The sequence below is a fragment of the Ovis aries genome, chromosome 2 (genome assembly GCF_016772045.2).
Source record: "Ovis aries strain OAR_USU_Benz2616 breed Rambouillet chromosome 2, ARS-UI_Ramb_v3.0, whole genome shotgun sequence".
Lineage (NCBI taxonomy): Eukaryota > Metazoa > Chordata > Mammalia > Artiodactyla > Bovidae > Ovis > Ovis aries.
This window is the reverse complement of record NC_056055.1, coordinates 119,831,036-119,854,330: the sequence shown is the minus strand read 5'-3', so window position 1 is coordinate 119,854,330 and position 23,295 is coordinate 119,831,036. Positions and strand designations below refer to the sequence as shown.

Below are 23,295 nucleotides of genomic sequence, written 5' to 3'. Positions count from 1 at the left end.
TGGTGGAGCTTTTAGTTAACAAGAAAGGGTCATGTGATGGGTTAGTAGGACAGGTGTGGTGTCTGTGATGGAAATGAATGTAAGCAAAGGCAAGAAAAGTAAAATTGGTGAAGTAGAGAAAAAAGCTGTCAACCAACACATCATCATCTCAAACATAAAAATGGTCTAGCCAGGCAGCCATAAAATGCTTTCTCTGTAATGATTAACAGCTGTTGCCTGAAAATTATTTTGCATTCATTCCAATGTAAATAGTAAGACAGGAAGAGTAAGCACTTGTCTTTAACTGCATGACCTTTAAGGAAGAAAGCTTAAGATTTGCTTAAAGTAGCCACGGCACTAGTTCTATCATCGTCACATGACCGGGTGCACTCCAGCTCCTGATGAAGACTGCAGGGCTCCTGACAAAGAGCCCCAGGCAGGGGGTACATGAGGATTTTGAACCATGTTTCATTGCCACTTCTTTCCTTCCCTGAAATTTGCTAACTTCTCTGTTTGGGGCATTTGGTAACATGCATACTTCCTACTGAAACAGCCAGATGAAACTCTCATGCTCATAATCTTGAGCCTCACAAGTATTTTATTTGCTAAAGTCATACCCTATCATGTCAGCTCTCTTCACCTTTCCCAATCTAAATGAATTTGTCTATAACCTCCGCTTCCTTTTACTGTTTAAGAAATTCTGATAGGAAGAAATTAGGAAATACAGAGGAGTCTCATTTACTTTTCAACTATTCACCGAGGACCTTGAATGGGTCAGATGCTCTGCTAGATACAGGAGACACAAGGATAATGAGATACAGATCTTGCCCTCAGGCACTCTCAGTCTCATATGGAAATAGACATGAAAACTAGTCACTGTACGACAGTGTAACAAGTGTAATGAAAGTGCTAAGCAAGGAATTAAAAGAGGCTCATCAACATCCCACCCCACTCCAGTACTCTTGCCTGGAAAATCCCATGGAAGGAGGAGCCTGGTGGGCTGCAGTCCATGGGGTCGCAAAGAGTCGGACACGACTGAGCGACTTCACTTTCATGCCTTGGAGAAGGAAATGGTAATCCACTCCAGTGTTCTTGCCTGGAGAATCCCAGGGACGGGGGAGCCTGGTGGGCTGCCGTCTATGGGGTTGCACAGAGTCAGACACAACTGAAGCGACTTAGCAGCAGCAGCAGCAGCAGCATCCACATCCAAGGCAGAGGAAGGAAACATTTATGAGCTGTCAAGATAGAAGAACAGGACTTTGCCAGAGAAAAGGGGAAAATGGCAGTTGTAACAATATTGCCAACACAGGGAGATATGAAAGAAGCTGGCAAATTTGTGTATCTGCTAATAGTTTGTTCTTAATGCAACGACGGTACAATGGAATGGAATAGGATTGGGGAAATGAGACCAGAGAAGGCAGCAGAGACTAATTCATGAAGGGGTTCATACGCCATGATAGAAGCTTTTTAACTTTACCCAGAGGGTCATAGATACCTATTGAAAGGTATTAATCCAGGAAGTGAATAAATAGATTTAAACTCTAGAAAGATCATCTTCACTCGGGTGGAGGTGGGGAGAGGATTGGATGGGGTGAAGAGTCAATATAGGATTTCTGGCAAGAAATCACTATATTGGTTCATGTGAGTGGTGATGGGGACCTGAACTGGAGGGCTGGCAATGGGAATGGAGGAGAAGAGGCATATTTGTGAAGTATTTAAGATCAGCTAACTAATAAAATATGTCGAGTGAGGGCCAGGGACCTTTAGCTCCTGGGTAGGTGGTGGTAAATTTAGCTGAAGTAGAAACATGTTAGGATATTAAGGGGAAGATTTGTTTGTATTTATATTTATATTTTTTATTTTTATTGTGTTAAGAATACTTAGAACACAATTCAGCTCGTAACTTTTTTAATGTAAAATACAGTATTGTTGACTTATTTGTACAACGTTGTCCAAGAACTTAAATCATCTTGCTCAACTGAAACTTTATGCTTGTTGCATAGTAATTTCCTACCTCCTCTTGTCTCTAGTCCCTGGCAATCACTAAATTCGCTCTTTCAGTTTGTGAATCTTACTATTTTAGATCTGTCATGTAGGTGGAATCATGCACTATTTGAAATCAGAATCTCAAAGACACATTAGCACACCCGTGTTCGCTGCAGCTCTAGTCACAGTAGCCAATGTGTGGAAACAACCTAAATGCCCGTCCACAGAGGAATGGACAAGAAACGTGGTATAAATATACAACAGAACTATATCGAGCCTTTAAAAAGAAGGAAATTCTAAAATATGCAGTAATATTAAGGAATCTTGAGGACATTATGCTAAGTGAAATAAGCTTCTGTGAACTTCCCATAGGGCACTAAGTTGGTGCTGTCCAATAAGTCCTTTGGATATACATATAGATCTTCAGCTGAAGTAGAGAAATAATAGAACCCAATCAAGACAAACCCTAAAGCTAAGAAGGCAATGAAAAACTCATGCATGACATTCTCTGCCTCTAGAAGTCAGACTTGTTTAGGCAATCAAATAGGAACATGTTTACACCTTATTATCAAAACAGGAAGAGAAGAAGACTGGAAACAAAATTGAGGAAGATGTTTCATGTTATATATGAGAGTTAAGAGTGTAAATCCAGAGTTCTTATCACAAGGAAAAGATATTTTTTTCTTTTTCTTTTCTTTTGAATCTATTTGAGATGATGAGTACTCACTATTCTACAGTGTTAATCATTTCGTGGTATATATAAGCCAAATCATTGTGCTCTACACCCTAAATATACAGTGCTGTATGTCAATGATATCTCAATAAAATTGGAAGGAAAACAATTTAAAGAAACTAGGCTAATTATCCTGGAGAATGAGAAAAACTTCCTAAAAGGAAATATTGAGATCTTCATGGACATCTTGACAGATTTAAATGAAGTCTGAAAGGCCAGGAGAGACTGATATGAAAAAGGATGCTCCCGTGTCTAACTGGTTTTTTCGAGGGTTTTAGAGAGGGGAATGATGAGTCAGCTGCTATCAAATCAGAAACTATGGCCTGTAACAGCTCTGGGAAGACAGAAAACAGATGAGAAGCATCTTCTTAAGGTCACAGACACTGAAAATAACTTGGGGAACTTGAAATATTGAGAGAAGGGTGCAAAGTGGTTACTGAATATATCGACAGATATGATAGGGGAAGCTAAGGAAGACCAGCCTAAGAGGTTCAGGGTCAGTTCAGTTCAGTTGTTCAGTCGTGTCCACCTCTTTGTGACCCCATGGACCGCAGCACACCAGGCTTCCTGTCCATCACAAACTCCCGGATTTTACCCAAACTCATGCCCAATGTGTTGGTGATGCCATCCAACCATCACATCCTCTGTTGTGCCCTTCTCCTCCCTCCTTTAATCTTTCCCAGCATCAGGGTCTTTTCCAACGAGTCAGTTCTTCGCATCAGGTGGCCAAAGGATTGGAGTTTCAGCTTCAGCATCAGTCCTTCCAATGAATATTCAGGACTGATTTCCTTTAGGATGGACTGGTTGAATCTCCTTGCAGTCCAAGGGACTCTCAAGACTTTTCTCCAACACCACAGTTCGAAAGCATCGCAGCTTTCTTCAGCGCGCAGCTTTCTTTATAGTCCAATTCTCACATCCATACATGACCACTGGAAAAACCATAGCCTAGACTAGACGGACCTTTGCTGGTAATGTAATGTTTCTGCTTTTTAATATGTTGTCTAGGTTGGTCATAACTTTTCTTTCAAGGAGCAAGTGTCTTTGAATTTCATGGCTGCAGTTACCATCTGCAGTGATTTTGGAGCCCCCCAAAATAAAGTCTGTCACCATTTCCATTGTTTCCCCATCTATTTGCCATGAAGTGATGGGACCAGATGCCATGATCTTAATTTTCTGAATGCTGAGTTTTAAGCCAACTTTTTCACTGTCCTCTTTCACTTTCATCAAGAGGCTCTTTAGTTCTTCTTCGCTTTCTGCCATAAGGGTGGTGTCATTTCTGAGTAATGAAGTAGAAACAGTGAATAAGCAGAAACTCTGGGCTTGTATGAAGTAGAAAAAAGAACAGGGTTAGAGGTAACAGTTGATTGGTGTTGACAAGAGTAGTACAACAGTCAAAAAGCTGAGTCACTGTTATGATGGAGAATTGGCTCTGTCTTTCCCACTGAGGAAGCCACAAAATAACCCAGTTCCCAAGTGTGTTTCGCCTCCATGAGGACCACTTAGAGTGCCATTCCTATGTTTCCATGAAATCGGTATTACCTTATTTCTACAAATATATTAACAATCAATCCCTCAGTACTTGGAGGTAGTTTGAGATCATACTGTTTTCTCTTTTTCTGGCAGCAAAAATGGCCCGAGATACTGCTCCAGCTTTTCAAAGCAGCTTACTACACCCTTCTTATAGTGTTGCAGCAAGAAATGAGTGGAATGTGTCATATAGTCCAATAAATGATCTCTCTTTCCAGGAGGGAAATGATCACCCTCTCCTCTCTGAAAATCATCTCTTTTTATTAGCAGCCTCATCACACAGCTCATAATGACTTTTCTGTCAATTAAAGCTTCAATTCTGTTATTATATACCAAGAACTTCTATTATATACCAAGCACTCTATATAAAAGGAACCAGAGAATATAAAAGACTAAAAGCAAAAACAGCCGCCTGCCTTCATATAGTTTAGCATCTAATGGGGGAGACAGGCACTAAGCCAGTAATCACACTCATGAAAGTACCGTTCATTACTCACCTAATGGTGGCCCAGGACCACCTATACTCCCATCTCACAGCCTTCCCTTGCGCTTTGTCCTTCAGTGGCAGGGAAAAAGAGGGCGCTCCATAGCTTCCTCCCAAGAGAGGCTAATAGTCTTTCTATCACTATTTGCACTTTATCCCTGTTTACTGTAGTCAGCACAAAAGGTCCTGGTTTCAGGAGATCCACAAACACAAACCCTAACCCCAAAAGGTTCCAGCCCCCACCCCACCTCCTACTCCTCAAACTCTTCTGCTGTCCCCTCATGAATACACAGTCCAATATTATTAACACCCCAGATAAATAAATTCAGTCCAGCTCAGTCACTCAGTCCTGTCGGACTCTTTGTGACCCCATGGACTGCAGCACCACAGGCCTGCCTGTCCATCACCAACTCCCAGAGCCTACACAAACCCATGTCCATGGAGACAGTCATACTGTCCAACCATCTCATCCTCTGTTGTCCTCTTCTTCTCCTGCCTTCAATATTTCCCAGAATCAGGGTCTTTTCACATGAGTCAGTTCTTCGCATCAGGTGGCCAAAGTGTTGGAATTTCAGCTTCAGCATCAGTCCTTCCAATGAATATTCAGGACTGACTTCCTTTAGGATGGACTGGTTGGATCTCCTTGCAGTCCAAGGGACTCTCAAGAGTTTTCTCCAACACCACTGTTCAAAAGCAAATTCTTCAGTGCTCAGCTTTCTTTATAGTCCAACTCTCACATCCATACATGACCACTGGAAAAACCATAGCTTTGACTGCATGGACCTTTGTTGACAAAATAATGTCTCTGCTTTTGAATGCGCTATCTAGGTTGGTCATAACTTTCTTCCAAGGAGCAAGCATCTTTGAATTTCATGGCTGCAGTCACCATCTGCAGTGATTTTGGAGACCAAAAAAATAGTCTGTCACTGTTTCCATTATTTCCTGATCTATCTGCCATGAAGTGATGGGACCAGATGCCATGATCTTAGTTTCCTGAATGTTGAGCTTTAAGCCAACTTTTTCACTGTCCTCTTTCACTTTCATCAAGAAGCTCTTTAATTCCTCTTCACTTTCTGTCATAAGGGTGGTGTCATCTGCGTATCTGAGGTTATTGATATTTCTCCTGGCAGTCTTGATTCCAGCTTGTGCTTCCTCCAGCCCAGCATTTCTCATGATGTACTCTGCATAGAAGTTGAATAAGCAGGGTGACAATATACAGTCTTGACGTACTCCTTTCCCTATTTGGAACCAGTCTGTTGTTCCACGTCCAGTTCTAACTGTTGCTTCTTGACCTGCATACAGATTTCTCAGGAGGCAGGTAAGGTGGTCTGGTATGAGGAATTTTCCACAGTTTGTTGTGATCCACACAGTCAAAGGCTTTGGCATAGTCAGTAAAGCAGAAGTAGATGTTTTTCTGGAACTCTCTTGCTTTTTTGATGATCCAGTGGATGTTGGCAATTTGATCTCTTGTTCCTCTGCCTTTTCTAAATCCAGCTTGAAGTAAATAAATATATACACTTTAAAAATCCCCAATATCTTCAAAATTTCCATGACTGTTCCTATTGCCTTTGTGTTCTACCCCAAATCTCCCACTCCCTTAAGGAATCTGCTTTTCCCATAGCCCTCTCTGGTGGTGGCTCTTCTATCTCTCTGTGTATGGAGGTAGGAAATGTGTCCTCCTTGATTCTCTTTTGTCTTTTTCTCTCTCACTCCTGATTCCTGCCCCCCAGCTTCCAGGCTCCACCTTTGAAATCCCTTGTCAGCAGACTATACAACCCATTCAGTTCAGTTCAGTTCAGTTCAGTCCCTCAGTCGTGTCCGACTCTTTGCGACCCCATGAACCACAGCACGCCAGGCCTCCCTGTCCATCACCAACTCCTGGAGGTGACCCAAACTCATGTCCATTGAGTCAGTGATGCCATCCAACCATCCCATCCTCTGTCGTCCCCTTCTCCTCCTGCCCTCAATCTTTCCCAGCATCAGGGTCTTCTCAAATGAGTCAGCTCTTCACATCAGGTGGCCAAAGTATTGGGGTTTCAGCTTCAACATCAGTCCTTCCAATGAACACCCAGGACTGATCTCCTTTAGGATGGACTGGTTGGATCTTCTTGCAGTCCAAGGGACTCTCAAGACTCTTCTCCAAAAACCACAGTTCAAAAGCATCAATTCTTCGGCACTCAGCTTTCTTCACAGTCCAACTCTCACATCCATACATGACCACTGGAAAACCATAGCCTTGACTAGATGGACCTTTGTGGGCAAAGTAATATCTCTGCTTTTTAATATGCTACCTAGGTTGGTCATAACTTTCCTTCCAGGAGTAAGCGTCTTTTAATACAACCCATTACCTTCTTCCAAACAGCCTCTGGCTCACCTGCCTCTTTTTTTTTTTTAACCTTTAAACTTCCTCCAACATCTTCATCCCACCCCACCCTTTACCCTGCACCCAGTCCAATCAAAGTTTTGCCCCCCACGGTTCCATGGTAATAGTCCTTTTCAAGATCTCCAGTAACTGCCCAGATTCTCAATCCACTGATCAGTCATAGCCCTCATCTCATTTGACTTGTCTTTGGCACACTTGATCACTACTTTTTACTTGAAATATATTCATCACTTGACTTCCAGAACATTATACTTCCCTGGTTTTCCTCCTGCTTTACTGGGCTCTCCTTCTCATTGTCTTCTGTCGATCCCTTCTCAACTTCCTCACTCTAAATGCTCAGGTCACCTTGGACATTTCTTCTTTGGTTCATTTTCTCTCTGGACAATATAATCCAATCTCTCAAGTGGCTTTTATATACTGAAAGCTCACACATGCATATCTATAGTCCAGACCTAGGATAGCCAATTTATCCCAGTTTTCCCAGGACTTTCTTGGTTTAAGCACCTGAAGTCCCATGTCCCAGGAACCTCCTCAATCTCAGGCAAACCAGGATGGCTGGTCACCCCACTCAGACTTCTTCCCCAAACTGTAGGTTCTTACATCCGACCAACTACTAACTCCATTTGGATATGTGCTAGGCATCTTAAAGCTGACATGTCTAGATGGATCTTTCCACTCAGATCTGCTTCTCTCATGGACTTGCCCATCTCAGTAAATGGTGATGCTAGTCTTCTAGTTATGCCATTAACCTTAATGTAATCTTTGATAGTTTTTCCTTTCTCCTATAAACTCATATGCAATCTGTCAATGTATTCTGTCATCTTTCCTTCAAAAATATCCAGACTCTGACCACTCCCTTCACTTTTACTGTTATTACCTTGATCAAAGCACCATCATATCTTATCTGGATTAGCACAGACAAGTTTGTAACTGCTATCTCTGCTCTATTCCCTGACTCTCATCCATACAGAGTGTTTACTGCCCACACAGTAGCCAGGGCAATCTTTTGAAACGTATGTCAGATCACGTCCTTTGTTCAAATTGCATAATTATTCTCCACTGACTCAGACTGAAAGCCAAAGTTCTCACATTGACCTTTCAGGTCCTGCTTCACCCAACCCCTCTCTGTCTTCATCTCCTATTATTTGCATTTCCATTTACTTTGCTCCAAACACCCTGACCTTCATTCTGTTCTTTAAACATGGCAAACATGCTTCTATCTCCAGGCTTTTGCCCTTACTCTTCTCTCTTCCTGGAGCAGTCTGCCTTTAGGGACATGCAAGTTTCACTCTCTAGTTCAAATGTTACTGAATCACTTCCTTCCCAACTATTTAAAATAACCTGTACTCGTGTACACATAGGTACTGTCTACACTCTCTGATGTACTTTTCTCCATAATGCCTAACAGCAATGAACATCCTTTATGTTTTATTTGTTGGTCTCTCCTCCATCACCAAATGAAGATCCTTAGGAAGGAACTGATTTTTAAACTTAAAATTTATTGAAGAATAGCTGCTTTACAATGTTGTGTTAGCTTCTGCTCTACAGCAAAGCGAATCAGCTATATGTATACATATATCCTCTCTTTTTAAAGATTTCCTTCCCATTTAGGTTGCCATATGGCACTAAGTAGAGTTTTCTGTGCTGTACAGCAGGTTCACAGTGTGTTCAAGGAACTGAAGGAAAGCCCATATGACTGGGATATAGAGAACAAGGAGGAGATTGCTGAGACAAGCCTCAGGAGACATATACAGACGTGCTTTTTATTTGTATTAGAAGCACCTAATCTGGGGGTAGATGTGTATATGACTCAAGCATATTTGCATTATAAAACAATTACTAAGGCTGGTGTGTTACATGGGGTGAAGAGAGCCAGAGAATAAGCAGCGAGACAAGATGGAATATACCAATAGTGAGAAATGATGACCCTATGGACTAAGAAGATAGTGGTGGAGATGATTGAGTGACAGATTCTGAGATTTTAGGAGTTAAAATGAGTGAAGTCTGGAGAGGAGTTAAAGATGGGGAAGAGGGAGAAAGAGGGACCAGTGATGATGCCAGGTTGACTAACAGCAGAGAGAGTAGGAATATTTGCTGATTGAGAGTATTGGAAGAGGACCTAGCTTGAAAAGGATGCTTTGAGTTCAATCTTGGACAAGCTAAGAATGAGGAGTCTTTCAGATATCCAGCTCCAAGAGAAATTGGTTGAGTTATTGAATAGAAGACTGGAGCTATGTAGAGATTTGGGCTGGAGAAGAGTCTTTGGAAACTATAATTTTAAAGATGGTAATGAAGCCTTTAAGCTGAAAAGACAGCTGATTTTTTTTTCATGGTTCCTACTAAGCCACATCTTTCCACCCTTGTACTCATAAACATAACTTTTCTGACAAAAGCACAGTTATGATTTTATTCTTATTTGATTTCGTTTTGTTGGAGTCAGATTATTGCTGTCACCTGTTAAATTTTTTTTAAGGTTTTCATTCTCAATCTCCCCCTCCTCTTGCCATCTTTGCACATCCTGCACTAATAATAATAATCAGTGGTAGCAGCAGCATGGCATGAACGTCTATAATCCATTAATAAAAACATGGAACCAAACAAGATTTAAACGTTTCTCTTGGTACTCCACGTGGAACCTGTCTCTCTCCAAAGAGGCACTAATAGAGGCAAATACACATCACAGCAACAGTTCAAGTTTCGTCCAACTATTCAACAGTCCCTCTTGTCTCCCAAGGACAGCATGAGAACTTGTAAAACTATTTTTGCATCAGGCAACTTCAGAAACATGACAAGCATACTCTTAAACCTAGTGTTCAAATTCCAGTTCCTTGGTTTGCTACAAGTTTGAGCAAGTTGCTGAAAGTCTGGGTTACAGTTTCCATTTATAAAATACTGATCATAATATCTGCCCCACAGATCTACAAAGAGGATTAAATGAGATGATGTATGCAAAACATCTGGCATCTAATAAGTACCCCAAACAATAGCTTGTTTATTTTTGTTAGTTTTATTACTACCATTTCCCCTGAATCTGTATGTCCTTAATGTGCTACCAGGGTATATCTTTTTTGATAACTTAGTGGGCTTAAGTCATAATCTCAGCAGCTATGAGGCTGCTTACCTTATTCCAGCAGATAATAGCAACATAAATGATATATGTACAAAGTTGGTCATTAGATGGATGAAAAGAGTTATCCAGGAATAAACTACCATTGAGAAATATTTTTAAATACAGCATAGGGAATGAAAGGACATTATTGGTGGAGAGTGAAAATAAAATTTCCAAGGATTTCCTTTGTTCAAACATTGGAAAATATAGTCATGTACCTTTATTATTAATTTAATGCTGAAATATTTACTACTAGCTAAATGCCTTAGGTACCTAGAAAAAATAGGGTATTTGTAGAAATTCACATTATAGAAAATATTGACTTTTAATGGAAATATAACTGGTAATGCAATTTTACTAAAATTTGGTCTTTTTTAAGAAAGTATGGAGTGGGAAACCAAAGAAGAAGGTGAGTCTGGGGAGAATGATACATGCATGTATATGGCTGAGTTCCTTTGCTGTTCACCCGAAACTGTCAGCACACTGAAGAAAGTAGAAAAAACAGCTAGACCATTCAGGTATGACCTAAATCAAATCCCTTACGATTATACAGTAGAAGTGACAAATAGACTCAAGGGATTAGATCTGATACACAGAGTGTCTGAAGAACTATGGATGGAGGTTTATGACAATGTACAGAAGGCAGTAATCAAGACCATCCCCAAGAAAAAGAAAGGCAAAAAGGCAAAATGGTTGTCAGAGGAGGCCTTACAAATAGCTGAGAAAAGAAGAGAAGCAAAAGGCAAATGAGAAAAGGAAAGATATACCCATTTGAATGCAGACTTCCAAAGAATAGCAAGGAGAGATAAGAAAGCCTTCTTCAGTGATCAATGCATAGAAATAGAGGAAAACAGTAGCATGGGAAAGACTAGAGATCTCTTCGAGAAAATTAGAGACACCAAAGGAATATTTCCTGTAAAGATAGGCTCAAAGAAGGACAGAAATGGTATGGATCTAACAGAAGCAGAAGATGTTAAGAAGAGGTGGCAAGAATACACAGGAGAACTATACAAAAAAGATCTTCATGACCCAGATAATCATGATGGTGTGATCACTCACCTAGAACCAGATATCCTGGAATGGGAAGTCAAGTGGGCCTTAGGAAGCATCACTATGAACAAAGTTAGTGGAGGTGATGGAAGTCCAGTTGAGCTGTTTCAAATCCTGAAAGATGATGCTGTGAAAGTGCTGCACTCAATATGCCAGCAAATTTGGAAAACTCAGCAGTGGCCACAGGACTGGAAAAGGCCAGTTTTCATTCCAATCCCTAAGAAGTGAAATGAAGTGAAGTGGCTCAGTCATGTCCGACTCTTTGCGACCCATGCACTGTAGCCCACCAAGCTCCTCCGTCCATGGGATTCTCCAGGCAAGAATACTGGAGTGGGTTGCCATTTCCTTCTCCAGAGGATCTTCCCAACCCAGGGATCGAACCCAGGTCTCCCACATTGCAGGCAGATGCTTTAACCTCTGCGCCACCAGGGAAGCCCTAAGAAAGGCAATGCCAAAGAATGTTCAAACTACTGCACAATTGCATTCATCTCACATGCTAGCAAAGAAATGCTCAAAATTCTCTAAGTCAGGCTTCAAAAGTACATTAACCATGAACTTCCAGATGTTAAAGCTGGATTTAGAAAAGACAGAGAAACCAGACATTAAATTGCCAACATCAGTTGGATCATCCAAAAAGCAAGAGAGTTCCAGAGAAACATCTACTTCTGTTTTATTGACTATGCCAAAGCCTTTGACTATGTGGATCACAACAAACTACGGAATATTCTTCAAGAGATGGGAATACCAGACCACCTTACCTGCCTCCTGAGAAATCTGTATGTGAGTCAAGAAGCAACAGTTAGAACTGGGACATAAAACAATGGACTGGTTCCAAATTGGGAAAGGAGTACATCAAGGCTATATATTGTCACCCTACTTGTTTAACTTCTATGCAGAGTACATCATGAGAAACACTGGGCTGGAGGAAGCACAAGCTGGAATCAAGATTGCCGGGAGAAATATCAATAACCTCAGATATGCAGATGACACCACCCTTATGGCAGAAAGTGAAGAGGAACTAAAAAGCCTCTTGATGAAAGTGAAAGAGGAGAGTGAAAACACTGGCTTAAACGCAACATTCAAAAAACAAAAATCATGGCATCTGGTCCCATCATTTCATGGTAAATAGCTGGGAAACAATGGAAACAGATACAGGCTTTATTTTGGGGGGCTCCAAAATCACTGCAGATGTTAACTGCAGCCATGAAATGCAAAGATGCTTGCTCCTTGGAAGAAAAGTTATGACCAACCTAGACAGCATATTAAAAAGCAGAGACATTACTTTGTCAGCAAAGTTCCATCTAGTCAAGGCTATGGTTTTTCCGGTGGTCATGTATGGATGTGAGAGTTAGACTATAAAAAAAAGCTGAGCACTGAAGAATTGATGCTTTTCAACTGTGGTGTTTGAGAAGACTCTTGAGAATCCCTTCGACTACAGGGAAATCAAACCAGTCCATCCTAAAGGAAATCAGTCCTGAATATTCTTTGGAAGGACTGATGGTGAAGTTGAATCTCCAATACTTTGGCCACCTGATGTGAAGAACTGGCTCACTGGAAAAGACCCTGATGCTGGGAAAGATTGACATCAGGAGGAGAAGGGGATGACAGAGGATAAGATGGTTGAATGGCATCTCAACTCAATGGACATGAATTTGAGCAAGTTCTGGGCGTTGGTGATGGACAGGGGAGCCTGGCATGCTACAGTCCATGAGATTGTAAAGAGTCGGACACGACTGAGCAACTGAACTGAACTGATTACAATATTGTTAGTCAGTTAGACTTCAATATAAAATAAAAAAGATTTTTTTAAATGAAAGAGCACAGATTTTGGAATCAAACCTAGGCTGGTGATACAGCTCCCTGCTTACACTGGGTTGCCATTAGCGTTCTTTGCCCTGTGTCTAATTTCAATTTCCTCATTTACCAAATGTGGACACTAATACCAATGTCACAAGGGTTTTAAGTGCATGAAGTGACTTATCATATGCAAGGTATTTTCTACAAAATAAGCATTTAATAAATGTTCGTTCTGTTTTCCTAAACAGTGCTAGCTAAGCAAAGGCAAACAATAGGGGGAAAAAAGCTTTGTTTTGTTCAAATGGACTTAGAACCCAAGCTGTTCTAATAATGTACTCTGCAAACTTCATGCTATCTTTCATTTTCAGCACTTATCTTTGCAAACCTGTTTTAAGGGCCCTGCCATTCATTAGAGCCAGGCGAAGACAAAGAACCAGTATCTATTTTTAACTACTTGCTAAGTGATGCAGAAAGGAAAATTCATTTCTAATGATTGTGTGCTTAATCCCATGACACTTGGTAGATGAAAAATGAATTTCATTCTTTGATTATATAAATAACTGTTCTTAGAAGTCATTTAACATATATTAATCAATATAATACATGCATGTGGTAATAAAGCAAATAGGACTTGTGATGAAAGCAAAAAGAATAAGCTCATCCTTCTCTCACCTTCGGCACACTCCCCAGGAGCATACTTTTTCACTGGTTTCTGTTTTTAGTTTTGGTGGTTCCCTCTAGACATTATGATTTTATCTCTGTTTTGATTCATCTACTTTAGACATAGTATCGTGAATCCTGTATGTGTGCGTGCATACTAAGTCACTTCAGTCCTATCTGACTCTGTGACCGCCGTGGACTGTGGCCTGCCAGGCTCTTCTGTCCATAGGATTCTCCAGGCAAGAATACTGGAGTGGGTTGCCATGCCCAAGGGCATCTTCCTGATCCAGGGATCAAACCCAAGTCTCTGACATTTCCTGCCTTGGCAGACAGGCCCTTTACCACTAGTGCCACCTGGGAAGCACTATGTAGATTCATACATATATTCAGTGTATATTCATAGACACTGAACCCTGTATATGAAAGCTTATATTCAGGCCACTTACTCATCTCTACTCGATATATGTTATTATGATGTTAGTTATCTTTACATCTTTAATAATATATATAAATCTCTATTTTTTTTTATTCCAGTAGCTTTGAGATGATCTGTGTCAGCCTCATATGCTAATGGCATAATGTATGGGAAGCTCCCTGAAGGTAAGGAGTTCTCTGATGTTTGTCTTTCTGTTTCCCAAGTGCCTAGAACAGAACCTATACCCAACAGTTCTCAGTAAATTTTTGTCGGGTGAATTAGTAAATGGTATTAGTCGATTAGCAGCCTTACTTTTCTTTCTACATGTCCTTCCTCCCATCAGCTTGCTTACTTTTTTACATTTTACAATTATTATTACTTATATATTGTCCTGCAAGCACAGCAAAGGCTTCCACATTTTGTCCATAAGTGATTCAAGGCTACGCTTCTTTCCCCAAATGTTGTTCAGTTTATTTAGTTGGGCTTCCCTTGTGGCTCAGCTGGTAAAGAAATAACATGCAGTGCAGGAGACCTGGGTTCAGTCCCTGGGTTGGGAAGATCCCCTGGAGAAGGGAAAGGCTACCCACTCCAGTATTCTGATCTGGAGAATTCCTCAGACTGTATAGTCAATGGAGTCGCAAAGAGTCGGACACAAATGAGCGACTTTCATCTGTATGCCATCTGCCTATGTATTGGTTTGGGGAAGGAGGAGAGAGGTACCCACTGGTGGCCACAATTTCATCACAGACCTCACGTGAATCCCTTGATTTCAACTCGAGTTTTCACTTGCTTGCTGTTTATCCTGAGGCCAGAGACTCTGGGATTCTGCAGAGCAGATCAGCTCTTATCTCCTTGTAGCTCCTTACCGTCTATAAAACCATGACTTTTCCAGCCTGTTTCACTTACCAAGACATTCTTGTTCATTCCCAATCTCCCAGAAACTTGATAAAATCATTTGTTGGTTGAATTTGTTCATCCCCAGTGTGGTTTTCTTTAATGTTAGTAACATGTTTTTTTGTGTGTCTCCACAAACTCCAAACTTTGGCCACCTCAAGTGAAGAGTTGACTCATTGGAAAAGACCCTGATGATGGGAGGGATTGGGGGAAGGAGGAGAAGGGGACGACAGAGGACGAGATGGCTGGGTGGCATCACCAACTCGATGCACATGAGTTTGAATGAACTCTGGGAGTTGGTGATGGACAGGGAGGCCTGGCATGCTGCAATTCATGGGGTTGCAAAGAGTCAGACAAGACTGAGCGACTGAACTGAACTGAACTGTTATTTCAGTTGATGTTAAAATGAAAGTGTATGCATCATTTGCCATCTTAAACCAGAAATGTTAGAAGCCATTTCTTAATGTTTTAAGTTATATGTATGTGAAGGAAATTATGGGATACATATTATTTGTCATAGACAATTTCTCTTTGCCTTTCCTGCTCAAAGAATGACTTCTCACATGGAACATAACATGGCCAATATACAATTGTTGAGTCTCTTAACTTTTCTTTCTTATTTAGAATTGAATTCTGAGATTTATGTTAATCCTGTGATGCATTTTTTAAGCCACATTAAAACCATTTTTTAGCAAATTCATTCAAAAATAAGAAATAAAATTTTTTAAAAATACCTCCTTTCCCTCCCACACATACTGTTCAGTACAGTTCAGTTGTGCAGTTGTGTCTGACTCTTTGTGACATCATGAATAGCAGCACGCCAGGCCTCCCTGTCCATCATCAACTTCTGGAGGTGACCCAAACTCATGTCCATTGAATCGGTGATGCCATCCAACCATCACATCCTCTGTCGTCCCCTTCTTCTCCTGCCCTCAATCTTTCCCAACATCGGGGTCTTTTCAAATGAGTCAGCTCTTTGCATCAGGTGGCCAAAGTATTGGAGTTTCAGCTTCAACATCAGTCCTTCCAATGAACACCCAGGACTGATCTCCTTTAGGATGGACTGGTTGGATCTCCTTGCAGACTAAGGGACTCTCAAGAGTCTTCTCCAACACCACAATTCAAAAGCATCAGTTCTTTGGTGCTCAGCTTTCTTTATAGTCCAACTCTCACATCCATACATGACTACTGGGAAAACCATAGCCTTGACTAGACATACCTTTGCTGACAAACTAATGTCTCTGCTTTTTAATATACTGTCTAGGTTGGTCATAATTTTCCTTTCAAGGAGTAAGTGTCTTTCAATCTCATGGCTGCAATCACCATCTGCAGTGATTTTGGAGTCCCCCAAAATAAAGTCAGCCACTGTTTCCCCATCTATTTGCCATAAAGTGATTGGACCAGATGTCATGATCTTTGTTTTCTGAATGTTGAGCATTAAACCAACTTTTTCACTCTCCTCTTTCACTTTCATCAAGAGGCTCTTTGGTTCTTCTTCACTTTCTGCCATAAGGGTGGTGTCATCTGCATATCTGAGGTTATTGATATTTCTCCCGGAAATCTTGGTTCCAGCTTGTGCTTCTTCCAGCCCAGCGTTTCTCATGATGTACTCTGCATAGAAGTTAAATAAGCAGGGGGACAATATACAGCCTTGACGTACTCCTTTTCCTATTTGGAACCAGTCTGTTATTCCATGTCCAGTTCTAACTGTTACTTCCTGACCTGCATACAGATTTCTCAAGAGACAGGTCAGGTGGTCTGGTATTCCTCTCTCTTTCAGAATTTTCCACAGTTTATTGTGATCCACACAGTCAAAGGCTTTGGCATAGTCAATAAAGCAGACATAGATGTTTTTCTGGAACTCTCTTGCCTTTTCAATGATTCAGTGAATGTTGGCAATTTGATCTCTGGTTCCTCTGCCTTTTCTAAAACCAGCTTGAACATCTGGAAGTTCACGGTTCACGTATTGCTGAAGCCTGGCTTGGAGAATTTTGAGCATCAGTTTACTATCGTGTGAGATGAGTGCAATTGTGCGGTAGTTTGAGCATTCTTTGGCATTGCTTTTCTTTGGGATTGGAATGAAAATTGACCTTTTCCAGTCCTGTGGCCACTGCTGAGTTTTCCAAATTTGCTGACATATTGAGTGCAGCACTTCCACAGCATCATCTTTCAGGATTTGAAATAGCTCAACTGGACTTCCACCACCTCCACTAGCTTTGTTCATAGTGATGCTTCCTAAGGCCCACTTGACTTCCCATTCCAGGATATCTGGCTCTAGGTGAGTGTTCACACCATCATGATTATCTGGGTCATGAAGATCTTTTTGTGGATGAGGACAAATCCTACCTCAGAAAGGAATGAAGAAGAGGGAGAAGGGAGGAGGAGTGAATGAGCCACCATGACATAACTTCCTCCTTATGTGGCCATAGAGCCAAGTAATTGACTCAGACAATATTTTCCAAAGGGAGATGGGCCTGGAGAATTCTAGCAAGAAATGTCCAAGAGTCACCTATGTTTAGTACTTCTACTTGAAGAGAAGTAGATCTCTTACAAATTCATTCATCTAACAAATGTTATTTTGGAAGAAAAGAGTCTATATTTATCAATCATATCATGTTTTAACTCATCTACCTATATTACATTTTTTCATGTTTACAAGAAACATGAAACATGAAATAAGTATTACAGTAGAGTCTTCTCATTTGAAGATTTAACATTAGAAGTTTCAGCTATTTCTAATAACTCCAAAAATTTAGGACTTGGCATTTGTCTAAAGCACTCACGTGAAGCTGATGCACCCTTGGAGGCTGAGGTCATGGAGCAAATGATGAACCAATGAGTGAGACAGGATTACTGGCAAGGATGTCTATGTCCTTTTGAGTTTGCTTTTCTCACAACTCTTCCCTATCTGTGTAGCTTTTCAGAAGTGCTCCAGTAGTCTTTTTTCATTTAAACCTGCTATGCCTCAAGATTATCCCTTGAGTATTTCAAGGGTCTATTGCAATCAAGACAAATGTTAATGCCACAATGTTTACCCAGGAAAAAATGTCAAACTGGAACTTGAGACCATTTTTCTAGACTCTGGAATTCATGCTCGTTCTTAGTTCACCCTAAGTTTCCTCTAATGCTGGGGACAGATTCATAGCAATACCTTTTGTCCCCACAAGTCTCAGGCCCCATAAGGAAGGTAGGCTTCGCCTCTCCAGCAGCAAACGGAGCTTCAGGCAGTTTAGCTGTCCTGTGAAGATCAATGTGTTAACAAAGAGGCTTATCTTTTCTTTGTTTGCTGGAAGATACAAAGCTAACTCCCTCCTGAGAAACAACAGAATAAGATGAGCAAACACAAGTTGTTCAGTTGAATCAGTCAAATGACCAATGTAATAACAGGTAAATATGTGTGACCTGAAGAGAATATGAACTTATTGGGAAAAATTGACAAAGAAGCCAAAATTGAGTTCAGAAACAATGGTCTTAAATTCTGCCACACTCAGAGAGAGTCCATGACTCAGGCAGCCCATGGTTCACCAGCTCCGTAAACAGCTGATGGAGTTTTCTACAGTTCCAATGTCCTGGTTCATAATAAGGTAAAACAAAGTGTTTCAATTGTTTTTAGCAATCCCTAAATCAGTGTCTGTGCATGGGAAATATTTTGTCAATGACCAAATATGCTTCTCCCTCCAAAATATCTCCTCAACATGTTTTCTTCAAGCCAATTAACTCTGTTTAGTAAGAAGTTTTCTGAAAATGTCTTTAATGAAATTAATGAGATCAATTCTTCCATGAAATTACCAGTGTATCACGGGGTCCGAAGTGCGCATCCTCTGACTGAGACTCCAATAGATAAAATTTATGAGCCTTTCCTGCTTTGTGTGGCCTACTCTACTTAATGTGAATGTTTTCGCTTGTTCTGATTTTGGGGATTTTTTTCACCAAGAAAAGTGTTCAAAAACAATTTCTTAAAGCCTAATAGTATCTGGATCCCAGGCAACTGAGTTAGCTGAGATGCCCTTAAATAGATGTTATTGTATAATCCTTTAGAAAGTACCTAGACCAGATAATTAGTGAGATTATTAGTGTTTTCTCCTAAAGTACACAGGAAAAAAAAATCTAATTCAATTTGCACAAATAACAACCAAAACATTTATGAGACACTTCAGAGTTACAGCATACCTTCACTTCAGAACTATATGTACCTTCACATCCATTACTTCACTTAGTTCTTATGAGGTTCTTGTGAAATAGACATTATTCTCTTGTTTAACAAGTTGAGTAATTCGCCTGGGGTGACTCAGATGCTACATGACCAAAGTCAACTCCATATTATCCATATTTTCCCTTTATTGAGGACAAACCGGGTGTCCCTACTAAGATGCGATGGTTACAGCAATGAACAAGACAGTGTCTTTCTTCACATCGTGTTAGCATATGCACACACATTCTCAGTGAAAAGTCTAACAGTTGCAGGAATGAGCTAGAAATTAGTCTCTTCCAGCAGATAAGAAAACTCTAACCAGTCATAGTTCCAATTCAGTCTATCTGCCCTCCTTCAGTATTGACCTTGATAGATCATAAATCATGAGAAAAAAAAAAGTCTCTGTGTCAATTCTGCTTTTGTTCAGGTCCATACAAGTCACCAAGAAAGCTTTTCAGCTTTTCAGCAAACCAATGTCTCAGGTTGCTGTTATGAGAGCAGTTAACGTCATGTTCATTGTGCCAGGGTGTACCAATGCTCCACCCTAGGAAAATGCAGGGGAAACTCTGAAGTTCAGTCACTAAGAGGAAGACGACCTGAAAGAGGTCACGTCAAACCACTTAGACCTGTTAGGTGTGAACAAAATTTGTTTCTGCTGATTTTTTCCCTGCTGATATTTGGAATGGGATATAGTGATGTGAACTTGTATTCACTTTGATGTCCCCTAAATTCCACTGAAATATTGTCAGAAAATCAGGATGTAAAACTTTCAAACTGTTGGCCAAAGGCACAGACAGTGGTCCAAAGAGTGGAAAGTGATGCCAGCAGGCGGGTAGAGCCGTATAATCACTGTGATCTGTGTCAACTTCACCCCTCCACCTCCGCTGCCTCTCTGCTTCTCTGCACTGAGACACCTTCCTCTGGTATGTTCAGGAATGGGCTGTATTTCATCTTTCCTCAACTATATACACCCAGCAATTGCTCCTCCCCACTCTTAAATTCTGGCATCTGGCATGACTCATTTTGCAGCTGGGGGTTCTCTAGAACTTGCTGTCAGAGTCCCCTTTGAAGGAGCGTGCCACTTCTTTCCATGGGACCAGCAGGCAAGACAGGCCAATTTCTTTTCTTCTCCACCCGCATGTTTGCTACAGGCCCAGCCCACAGAGCTGTGTAACGCGTCAGTCAGTCTCATCCAAACTGTTGAGATCACTGAAAGCACTGGGCCAAGAGACGAATCATTTAGTTAAGAGAATTTGTCCAAGGGCAAAACAACCAACAAGGTTCAGCCCTGAGAAGTTTCTAGATGGACCCTCCCCAAATTCTCATCCTGTTGCCTTATCCGCACCCATCTGGTATAACCTCTTTGCACCTCACAAATCACCTTTGGCAAACCCCACTCTTAACCACAGTGGTTGCCCCCTTTTCCTCACTGTTCATTTCCCCCAAGTCACTCCATCTAAAATAAATCCCTGAAGTGCTCTGGGCTTCCCTGGTAGCTCAACTGGTAAAGAATCTACCTGCAATGCAGGAGACCCCAGTTCAATTCCTGGGTCAGGAAGATCCACTGGAGTAGGGATAGGCTACCCACTCCAGTATTCTTGGGTTTCCCTGATGGTTCAGCTTGTAAAGAATCTGCCTGAAAATGTGGGAGACCTGGGTTTGATCCCTGGGTTGGGAAGATTCCCCTGGAGAAGGGACAGGCTACCCACTCCAGTATTCTGGCCTGGAGAATTCCATGGACCACAGAGTCCATGAGTTTACAAAGAGTCAGACATGACTGAGCGACTTTCACATTCAGGTGCTCCAGCTGGACAGTTCAGTGTGGCATGTGGAATTTTCCATCATGCAAAGCAACCTAGCATGGATGTGGAGATGTCATGCCCAGGTTCTCTCTGAGAATTTCCTATTAATGGGAGCTGCAAACAGTTCCCTTCCTTCAGATAATCAGGGAACAGGTGAAGGGACTTGGCATGCACACACACATCTCTAAAGGACCAACATTCATTCTCAGAGATGGTAAGCCAAAGTTTAACCAGAAATCACAAAATAGTGACCATGGATCTGCTTTATTTAAGCCTTTACATTAAAAAGTTAATCAGTTGATGGAGTGGACAGAATTAAAACCTCCACTAAGATACCAGCCCACCTGACCTGCTTCCTGAGAAATCTGTATGCAGGTCAAGAAGCAACAGTTAAAACTGGACATGGAGCAACAGACTGTTCCAAATCAGGAAAGGAGTTCATCAAGGCTGTATATTGTCACCCTGCTTATTTAACTTATATGCAGAGTACATCATGAAAAACGCTGGGTTGGATGAAGCACAAGCTGAAATCAAGATTGCAGGCAGAAATATAAATAACTGACACCAGCCTTATGGCAGAAAGTGGAGAAGAACTAAAGAGCCTCTTGATGAAAGTGAAAGAGTACAGTGAAAAATTTGGCTTAAAACTCAACATTCAGAAAGCTAAGATCATGACATCTGGTCCCATAATTTCATGGCAAATAGATTGGGAAACAATGGAAATAGTGACAGACTTTATTTTGGGGGACTCCAAAATCACTGCAGATGGTGACTTCAGCCATGAAATGCAAAGATGCTTGCTCCTTGAAAGAAAAGTTATGACCAACCTAGACAGCATATTAAAAAGCAGAAACATTACTCTGCCAACAAAGGTCCATCTAGTCAAGGCTATGGTTTTTCCAGTAGTCATGTATGGATGTGAGAGTTGGACTATAAAGAAAGCTGAGTGCCAAAGAATTGATGCTTTTGAACTGTGGTGTTGGAGAAGACTCTTGAGAGTCCCTTGGACTGCAAGGAGGTCCAACCAGTCAATCCTATAGGAAATCAGTCCTGAATATTCATTGGAAGGACTGATGTCGAAGCTAAAACTCCAATACTTTGGCCGCCTGATGTGATGAACTGACTCATTGGAAAAGACCCTGGTGTTGGGAAAGATTGAAGGTGGGAGGAAAAGCGGACTACAAACGATGAGATGGTTGGATGGCATCACTGACTCAGTAGACATGAGTTTAAGTAACCTCCAGGAGTTGGTGATGGACAGGGAAGCCTGGCATGCTGTAGTCCATGGGGTCACAAAGAGTCAGACACGACTGAGTGACTGAACTGAGCTGAACTAAACTGAAGATGCCCATGTCCTAATCTCCAGAACCTGTGAATATGTTACCTACCAAGGCAAAAGGGCCTTTATAGATGTGATTACATTAAGGATCTTGAGAAGAGGAGGTTATGCTGGATTACACAGATTAGCACAATACAATGGTCTATACCAGGGGAAGGAGGGAGAAGAGCCAAAGTCACAAAAGGAGTTGTGATGAAGGGCGCAGAGGATCAGAGTCAGAATATTAAAAGATACTGTGCTGCTGGCTTTGAAGGTGGAGGGAGAAGCCACAAGCCAAGGAAAGCAGGCAGCCTCTCAACACTAGAAAAGGTGAGGAAATGGATTTTCCTCTGGAACTTCTGGAGGGATCACAGCTCTGCCAACACCCTGATATCAACCCACTGAAACAAACTGCACACTTCTCCAGGACTGGAAGATCATACCCCATTTGTTGTTGCTGTTTAGTAGCTAAGTCATGTCCAACTCTTCTATGATCCCATGGACTGTAGCCCACCAGGTTCCTTTGTCCGTGGGATTACCCAGACAAGAATGCTGGAGTGCATTGCCATTTCCTCACCAGCGGATGTTCCTGACCCAAGGACGGGATCCACGTCTCCTGCACTGGCCGGTGGATTCTTTACCTCTGAGCCATCAGGGAAGCACCATTTGTGGTAATTTGTTTTGGCAGCAATAGAAAGCTAAAACAATTTTCAACATTTTAAAATCAGAAGTTTTGACACAGAAAAACTACCTTTCTTAGAGAAAGAAAAATACCATATTCTAACACATATATATGGAATCTAGAAAAATGGTACTGAAGGATTTATTTATAGGGCAACAGTGGAGAAACAGACATAGAGAATAGACTTATGGGCATGGGGAGAGGGGAGGAGAGAGGGAGATGTATGGAAAGGGTAACGTGGAAACTTACATTACCATATGTAATATAGATAGCCAACAGGAATG

The 23,295-nt window shown here is 41.3% G+C and overlaps 1 long non-coding RNA gene across 2 annotated transcripts in view; it reads right to left on the bottom strand.

The window, feature by feature from the left end:
- The window catches only part of LOC105608837 (uncharacterized), a 39,134-nt gene extending 34,288 nt beyond the window's left edge, over positions 1–4,846 (bottom strand). For both annotated transcript variants that reach the window (XR_009599302.1, XR_009599301.1), the window contains exon 1: positions 4,723–4,846. This is a non-coding gene — a long non-coding RNA (uncharacterized LOC105608837). The remainder of the gene's footprint in view (positions 1–4,722) is intronic.
- Between the last annotated feature and the right edge of the window lie 18,449 nt (positions 4,847–23,295).